The following is a 9544-nucleotide window of genomic DNA, read 5'->3' as shown; positions in this document are numbered from 1 at the left end:
GGATTGAACTCGGGTCCTTGCACTTGCAAGGCAGGCAGTAGAACCACTGAGCTAAATCCCTGGCCCTAAATTAAATTTTTAAAAAAATGTCTTTTCCCTCTTGGGGTTTATAGTCTGATTAGAGTTAGGATGGGGAAAAGCAGCAGTTGTAAAGAAACTGTAAATAAACATGCCTTCTTTTTGTTTGTGTTACTGGGGATTGAACCCAGGCCTTCGATTATGCTAGTAATAAGCAAATGCTCTACCACTGAGTTACATTTCCAGCCCCAGATCCTCTCATTAATTTTGCGGGCTGGGGATGTTGCTCGGTAGTAAAGACCTTGCCTAGCCTAAGTGAAGCCCTAGATCCCCAGTACTGGGTTTGTGGGGGGGAGTTCTCTTATTGTGTAACCTTGAGTAACTCATTTAACCTATTTGAGTCTTAGTTTTCTTGTATTTAACATGGGGCTAATGATTCCTGTTCAACCTAACTTGTGGAATTGTTCCCAGGAGCAGGTAGGATAAGTATTTGGTTACATTATATGTCTCAAATTCCTGTAGGAAGTTATTTTTAGTATTCCTGTTAGAAAAGGGATATTGGCACACAAGTTTATGTGTAAGAAAAGAAGTGAATGGATGAATTCTGTGGTCTAAAGTCGCCTTGTAAACTTTCATAGACTCGGAGTCAAATCTTCATGGAGATACTATAACCATTTATGTGGATCTTTTCATAATATTTGTCAAATTTTATATCAGGGTTTTTTGTTTGTTTGTTTCTGTGCTGGCGGTGGTGGTGGTGATGGTACTGGAGATTGAATCCAGGGCTTAATGCATGTGAGCTAGGTAAGCACCCTACAAATGAGCTATATCCCGAGGACAGAGATAAAGTCTTAATCTATATCCTTAGTGGCTTAGCACACAGCTCCAAGTATTTCGTTGGAACTTTATTCACTTATTGCTGAATGAATAGCAAAAGTGTCCAGGTACAATTTTGGAGACTATTAGAACCAAACATTTTATTTATTTAATTTATTTATTTTCGGTACCGGGGATCAAACTCAGGTCCTTGTGCTTGCAAGGCAGGTGGTGGAACCACTGAGCTAAAGCACTGGCCCAAAAAATTTTATTTTTAAAAAATTCAGCAGATACTTTTGTTTTTTTGGCCTCTTTTGTGCTAGGATCATCTTTTATCTGTTGACATTACAATGATGTGCAGGTATACTACCTCTGCCCCCTACAGCTGATATATTACAGCACAGTAGTGTGGTTAAGAGATATAATAGGAACTGAAAGAGTCTGGTTTGGTAGACTGTAAAAGGAAACATTACAGAGGATGTGGTTATGAAGTAGGGTCTTGAGGGATGAATAAGAATTCAAAGAATTAGTTATAATCAAAGTTATTCTAGATAGCAGGAGCAGTTGAAGCATAAGAATAAAGATGTGAAAATGCGAACTGTGTGTCTAGGAAGAATGAGGAGTTTGATATGGCTAGGCCACAGTTGTTTTGGGGGGGTTGTTTATTTGTTTTGAGACAGGGTCTTACTCTAGTTCAGGCTGGCGTTGAATTCATGGTGACCCTTCTTCCTCAGCCTGCCAGGTGCTTGGATTACAGGTGTGCTGAAATCAGTTTTTTGTTTTTGTTTTATTGGCGACACTGAACCCAGGGCTTTTGCTCTGAGCTGTATCCCCAGCCCTTTTTAATTAAAAAAAAATTTTAATTGTCCAGGGTTGACTTGAATTTTTAATCTTCTTGCCTCAGCCTCCCAGAGTTCTGGTATTATGTGTGTGCACCACCATCCCAGCCTGTACATTGTGTGATGTTTGCACAATGACAGGATTGATAACAATACATTTTTTATGCATGACTGTAATGTACACTTTCATACATAGAATCTTTAAAAAGTCTAACTCATAGAAGCAGAGAATAGAATTGTGGTTACCAGGGTTTATATGAAAGAACACTACTGGGAAGATGTTGGTCAAAGGATACAAAATTTTAGTTAGACTGGAGGAATAAGTTCAAGAGACTTATTGTACAGAATGGTACCTATAAGTAGTAACAGTGTATTTATATACTTGAAAATTACTGACATGCTTATCATGAAAAAACGAGGTAGTGTATATGTTAATTAGCTTGATTTAGCCATTTCCCAAGGCATATGTATTCCAAATCATTGTGCACTATATGTCTATGCAATTTTATCAAAAAAAAAGAGCTGAGTGCTGCCCTCTTCGCAAGTGCAAGGTCCCAAGTTCCATCTCTTGTACCCTCCACCAAAAAAAGAGCTGAGAATGTTGGTATATACCTATAAACCCAGATATTCTTGAAGTTAAGGCAAGGAGGCCTCAAGTTCCAGTCAACTCAGGCAATACCTTGTCTCAAAAAAATAAAAAAGATTGGGGACATAGCTCAGTAGTAGAGCCTTTGTCTAGTATGCTCTAGAACAATGATGGCAAACCTCTTGAGCTTTCAATGGTGTAAGAAACAGCTCACTGTGGCACATGTTCCTAAGGTTTGCCACCAGAGCTCTAGAACCTGGATTTGATCCCTAGGACTATCCCCACCCCCTCCCTCAAAAAGATGCTGTCACTATGGTTTGCTTCTATAGTCCCAACTGCTTGGGAGACTGAGTAGGATTCCTTGAGCTCGGAGTTGGGGTCAGCCTGGGTGACACAGCAAGACATTGTTTAAGAGGGGGAAAAAAATGAACAATGCCCATTACCTATTGGAGATAGTAATAAGACTGGGATTTTTGTTTTGTCTCAAAAAATGAAATAAAGGGAAAATAAATTCTACTTTATATTTAACCCTTAAATAATATTTTAGATGTTGATTATTTGTGCTTAAAAATAAACATATCTTGTTTTACTTTTGAGGGAGGGCTTGAGACAGGATCTCACTATGTAGTTCAGGCTGACCCTGAACTCATTCTGTAGCCCAGACTGCCCTTGAATTCATGGCAATCTTCCTGCTTCAGCCTCCCAAGTGTGTGGATTACAGGTAGAAACTACCAGGTCCAGCTTTTGTTAGTTTCTTAATTATGTATATTTCTCTAGTGATATGTTTTTATATCAAGACCAAAGAGTACATGGAAAAAGCAATTTAATTGTCCCTTCACTGTCAATGTAAATTTGTTTCATAATCCTGATGATATTTTTAGACATTGTACATTTTTACCTTTTTTTTTTTTTGTACCAGGGATTGAATTTAGGACCTTGTGCTTGTGAGGCAGGCACGGGTTCCACTGAGCTAAATCTCGCCCTAGTCATTGTGTATTTTAATCAAGCTTAGAATCATGATAGAACCGTTATCTCCTTTATTTTGCTTGTTTTGAGCTGAAAACAAGAACTGGGGTGGTATAGCATGATTTATAAGCCTGGCCCTATCTACCATGTGGTTAAAAGGGAAAGGGGACCTCTTTTCTTGTAATTTGAATTTTTATTATTATGCATATAATGTTATCTTACTGTCTCCTCTTTTCTACTAGTATATTGACTTCTTAAGGATTATTACCATCAAAACCTTGCTCATATTTATATAGTACCTGATAATGGTACTCGGCACTGGCTCCTTTTCTTTTGTCCTTCTTCTCCTTCCTCCTTCCTTTCTTTTTATGCTGGGGATTAAACCAAAGGTCTCTGGCATACTAAGCACATGTTCTGCCACTGAGCTGCATCCCCAGCTATATATATTTTTTTGGTACCAGAGATTGAACTCAGGACCTTGTGCTTGCAAGGCAGGTGTGGTGCCTCTGAGCTAAATCCCCAGCCTATATTTAGCTCTTAATAGATACTTAATCAACTGAACAATATTAAATGCCCACTATATGCCAAGAACACATTTTTTACTGTTTTGTCTTTTAAAAAATATATTAGCTGGAGCTGAGTGTGGTGATACACATCTGTAATACCATTACTATGGTAGGCTGAGGCAGGAGGATCACAAATTTGAGCCTAGCCTAGGTAATTTAGTGAGGTCATGTCTCAGTGTGAAGGCCCTGGGTTCAACCCCAGCACCACAACTTAATTAATTAATAATTTATGCATTTAAAAATGACCAGGCTTGATAGAGCAAGCCTATAGTCCCATTACTTGGGAAAATGAGATGGGAGGATCTCTTGAGCCCAGAGGTTAACAAGATCCTCACGCTCTCATCTCAAAAAACAACAACTAAAACCCACCTGAAATTCCAGTACTACAGAGGCCAAGGAGGCGAATCTCAAATTCCTGGGCAGCTTGGGCCTCTTTAGCAAGTTCAAAAATTGCATGGTTTCTATCTTGTTAGATGCATAGCTGTATTTACTACTTGAGGCTATCTTTGAAAAAAGTGAAAGGAAGAATGAAGGCTATTACTAGGTTATTGAGACAAAGAAAACATTTTTACTTTTAGTATCAAAAATATTATCTTGGAGTGCATGTTTCTGTATTGCTTTCACTGAATTAGTTATAAAATTTGAGCAGCTGGTAACATTCAAAGAACTGCTAAAGCTGAGAAGAGAATAAATGTATTTTAAAGTTCTCTTACCTATACAGTATTAACTTCATCAGGACAATGGCTGTCATTAGCAAGAGCAGCATTATCTATTGCACTAACTATAGATCAAGGCTTGCTCACTCCCGACCATCCAGGGATGTTGTTGGTGCATACCTGTAATCCCAGCACTCTGGGAGTTTGGGGCAGGAGGATCTCTAGTTCTCTGAGTCCAGCTGGGGCAATTTAGTGAGACTATATTAACTATATTAACTATAATTTAAATATTTAAGTGGATATAGTTCAGTGCTAAGGCCCTGGGGTACTAGGGCCCTAGTACTGAAAAAAAAAAGAGAGAAAAAAAGAAAAGAGGAGAGAAGGAGTCTGTTTCAGTCCTCCTACCTCAGCCTGCCAAGTAGCTGGGGCAGCACTACACCTGGCCCTTAAAAAAAAACAAGAAGAGTATACAATGATTAATGAAAAGAGGAGTGGTGTCTTTGCACTTGACTGCCATTGCTTCTCTTACTCCTCCTTTTGGGGGTGGGCTGGAGATTGAACCCAGGGCTTTCACACTGAGTATATCCTTGGCCCATTTTTAATTTTTTTTTCTATTTAAGTTTTTTGATACCATGAATCGAACTTGTGACCTTATGTTTGTGAGGCAGGCAGTGGCACCAGAGCTAAATCCTTGGCCCTTCATTTTCATTTTGAAACAGGGTCTGCTCAGTTGCCCAGACACATCTTGAACTTCCTATCCTCATGCCTCAGCCTCCTAAGTATAAACTTTCCTTGTTTAACAACTGAGTTTGTTGGGGGGGTACTGGGACTAGGTCTTTAAATGAATTGGTAGCTAAATGAGGAATTATATATAGTATATACATTATAATATTCAGAACAAAGAAATGATCAAAGGAAACTCCAACTTGATGACTTTGCTTTTATTTCCATAACTCTTACATGCAGTACTATAATGTATAACAGAACATAAAACTATAGTACTATAGGGTACAATCAACAAAAATTACAGTACTGTATAAACAAGGTGTACTTTATTAAAAAAAGAGACAGTGAAGCTTTATAAACAAGATGTACAAAACTGTTGCTTCAAGTCTTAACAGATAGGTTGTTAAATGAGGAATATTTCTAGCTGAAATTATAGGCATGTGCCACTGGGTCCAGCTAATTTTTTTTCTTTTTTCTTTTTTTTTAGTTTTTTTGATGTAGGGTCTCACTATTAGTTCAGGCTGGCATTGAACTCTATGTAGCCTTCACTGGCCTGGAACGTGTGGCAGTCCTCTTGCCTCAGCCTCCAAGTACTGGGACTACAGGTATGTGCCACCATGCCTGGTTCCGACCTAATTTTATGTTTTTTTGTTTTGTTTTGTGTTTTTTCGGTACCGGGAATCGAACTTGGGTCCTTGTACGTGTGAAGCAGGTGGCGGAACCACTGAGCTAAATCCCCTGCCCTCAACCTAATTTTAAAGACATAAATATTTATGTGCATATATTAATATCCATCCTACTGGTTTTTTAAATCACTGTGTTTTTGGTTTTGGTTTGGTTTTGCTTTTTTGAGACAGGATCTCACTATGTAGTCTAGGCTGACCCTGAACTTACTATGTAGCCCAGCCTGGCCTTGAACTCTCAGCAATCCTCCTACCTCAGCCTCCTGAGTGCTACGATTACAGACAGCCGTGTACCACCATGCCCAGCATCAGGGCCTCACTCTGTAATTCAGGCTGGCCTTGAACTTATAAGCACTCCTGCCTCAGCTTCCCAAGTGCTGGGATTTACTGGCATGCACCACCATGCCTAGTTCAGTAGTAGGTTTTGTTTTTGTTTTCCATCAGTACTGTTTTTGAAAACAGGCTATATTGCTGCTCCCCCCCCCACACCTTCCCGTACTAGGAATTGAACCCAGGGCCTCACACTGAGCTATATCCTTAGCCCTTTTTAGCTGGGCTCAGGTTTGGAATTCTCTTGCCTCAGCCTCCCAGAATGCTGGGATGGAGGCTTAAAGAAAGAAAAAAATAAAAAAAATATGAAGTTACTTTTGAGATCTTCTTCCATCCCTCCCTCCTCTTCCTTCTCTTTCTTTCCTTCCTTCCTTCCCTTCCCCTCCCTCCCTTCTTTCCTTTCTTTTATTTTCCCTCCCTCCCTCCCTTCCTTTCTTCCTTTCTATGTATGGGGGGGAGTCTGTGTTGCCCACACTGGCCAAAACTCCTGCACTGAAGTGATCCTGCTGTCTCAGCCTCCCAATACACAGTCAATTTTAAGTCAGTCATTGTTTGATTTGTCCTTCTCTCTGTCTAAAAGTGGATCATATTATGGATGGTTCTGCTGTATGTTTGTAGTTCTCCGCTGACCATTCCCAACCAGTTCTTACTTATTTTGGAGCTCTCGGGAAATAAAAGCAGTTTTGAGAAATGAGGGTGGATATCTAATGTTGTGAATGTTTCCATGGATAGTAAGTATCCTGTGAAAGCTGATAATCTTGGTGTGATCATTAATGATATGACACATCCTAATATAATACTATCTGCCAGATATAGAACGTTTGGTTATTTCCTCTGGAAAAATAGGTATAACTTATCTGCCTTAACTGTTAGGTTCATTATTTGTTTTCAGAGAATATCTCTACAATTTTCAGATTTGTCGGGTATGGTAGCACCTATCTGTAATTCCAGCACTTGGGAGGCTGAGACAGGAGGATTGCCGTGAGTTCAAAGATAGCCTGGGCTCCATAGTGAATTCAAGGCCAGCCTGAACTACAGAGACTCCATCTCAATAAATACATACAACAGTCTCAGATTGATTTGTGTGTGTGTGTGTGTGTATTACTGATTTGTAGGACTAGGATTTTTCCAGGTAGTTAAATTTTCTTGGTAGAAAAGAATGACTTCATTTTCAAATTGTTAGTTGCACTAAAATATTTATTGAGTGGTATCATATTCAGTCTACCTGACTATCCTTTGACAATCAAAGTAACAGGCTCAATTTCCCATTTGTTAAGTGAAGATATTTAAAGATGAAGACAAATTGGAGATTTGGGCCTGGGATTTAGCTCAGTGGTGCCACCACCTGCCTCCCAAGTGCAACGTTCTGAGTTCAATCCCCAGTACCAAAAAAAAAAAAAGTTGGAGATTTAATGGTACATTTTTTTTTGGGTTCAGTGTGCTACTACTCTAGTGAGGAAACCAGTAAGGTCACTGTCAGTCTTTGACCACTGAAATCTCATATAATACTTGGTCAAAGAAGGGTTCAGCCAGGCGTGGTGGTGCACACCTGTAATCCCAGCACTCGGGAGGCTGAGGCAGGAGGATCGCTGCAAGTTTGAGACCAGCCTGGGCTACACAGTGAGTTCCAGAGCAGTCTGAACTACATAGTGAAACCCTATCTCAAAAAAAAAAAAAAAAAAAAAGAAAGGTTCAAACAATATACTCAAAAGAGAGAGGAGGCCAGGTGTGGTGGCACACACTTTTGTAATCCCAGGATTTGAGAAGCCAAGGTAGGAGGATTGCTGAGAGTTCAAGGCTGGGGTGGGCTACACAGTGAGTTCAAGGCCAGCCTGAACTGCATAGTGACACCCTGTCTCCCTCTCTCTCTCAACCATTTTTTTGCTTATCTTTTCTTAAACCTGCAATCTTCCTTCACGATTAACTTTTGTAACAAATATTACAACAAGCAGGGCTAGGAGACACACCTGTAACCCCAGCATTTTCAGTCTTTATAGATTTGCCTATTGCAAATATTTCACAAAATTGAGTCATGATGTCCTTTGTAATTCTTTCATTCAGGAAAATGCTTTTAACATTTATCCATGTAACAAGTATCAGTATTTCATTTATTTTTATTCCTGAATAATAATCCATTGTATTAATTTTGTTTATTCATCTATTGATAGATATTTGGGTAGTTTTTACTTTTTAGCTTTTATGAATAGTGCTGCTGTAAACATTTGTTTACATTTTTAGATGGCCATATATTTTTATTTCTCTCCTGCATACATAGAAGTGAAATTCCTGGATCACATGGTAATTATGTTAAGCAAAAGCTGTTTTCAGCTGGGGCTTTAGCTCAGTGGTGCCGTCACCTGCCTCAAAAGCTCTTTTCCATACATGAAACACAATTTAACATACCACTAACAGCGTGTGAGGGTTCCAGTTTCACCATATCCTTGACAGCACTTGTTATTATTTGTCTTCTGTGTACCTATTTAATTGACTAAATAATTTAAAGTAATTTTCATTTGCATTTCCCTGGTGGCTAATGATGTTGAGGATCTTTTCATATGCTAGTTAGCTATTTGTATATCATTAGAGAAATGACCTCTCATATCCTTTGTCTAATTTGTAAATTGCCCCCGCCCCGTCTTGCTATATTGCCCAAGCTGATCTCAAACATGTAAGCTTAAGTGGTTTTCCTGTCACCCAAGTGTTGGGACCATAGGAAAGCACACTATGCTCCATTTGGTTAGAATTTTTTGATGATACTGTATATGATAAGACAAGTAGGTACCATGATCCCGAGCTCCTTCCTCCATGTAATTTACTACCAAATGGTTTCCCTGACATGACACAGTGTTATGTGAGATGATGTTTGCTGGTAGATCAGATATTTCCTAACCTCTCCTGTAGTGATGTTCTCTGCACCCTTGAGAGCAGAAAAGGCAAGTTTACACCAAAAGTTTGTGTGTTGGGGCTGGGGATTTAGCTCAGCGGTTCGGTGGCCTGCCTTGCAAGTGCAAGGACCGGAGTTCAATACCCGGTACCAAAAAAAAAAAAAAAAAAAAGTTTGTGTGTGTGTGTGTGTGTGTGTGTGTGTGTGTTGGGGGGGAGGTGAGACAGGGTCTTGCTATGTAGTTCAGGTTGCCCTTAAACTCACTATGTAGTTTAGGCTGGCCTCAAACTCATGGCAGTCTTCCTGCTTCAGCCTCCCAAGTGCTCAAAATGTTATCTATTCCTGTCAGAACACATTGTTCAGCTTTCCAGGGTGGAAGAGTCTAAATATAATGAACTTGTTATCAGTAATCCGTTGATTTCCTTAAACAATGCTGCCAAAATGGGATTTTTTTTTTTTTTTTTTACCGGGGAT

General features: G+C 39.4%; 1 protein-coding gene across 5 annotated transcripts in view; it reads left to right on the top strand.

Moving 5' to 3' along the window:
• The window catches only part of Phactr4 (phosphatase and actin regulator 4), an 85591-nt gene that overhangs the window by 3722 nt on the left and 72325 nt on the right, over positions 1 to 9544 (top strand). For 2 of the 5 annotated variants that reach the window (XM_010632397.3, XM_010632381.3), the window contains exon 1: positions 5662 to 5778. The exons of the other annotated variants lie outside the window; for them this stretch is intronic. The gene's annotated coding sequence lies outside the window, so the exon portion shown is untranslated. Of the gene's footprint in view, positions 1 to 5661; positions 5779 to 9544 lie in introns of those variants that run through there. 5 annotated transcript variants of the gene reach the window in all.

The sequence above is a fragment of the Fukomys damarensis genome, unplaced genomic scaffold, assembly GCF_012274545.1.
Source record: "Fukomys damarensis isolate Sample0158 unplaced genomic scaffold, DMR_v1.0_HiC HiC_scaffold_23, whole genome shotgun sequence".
Lineage (NCBI taxonomy): Eukaryota > Metazoa > Chordata > Mammalia > Rodentia > Bathyergidae > Fukomys > Fukomys damarensis.
This window is presented reverse-complemented; position numbering and strand designations above follow the sequence as displayed.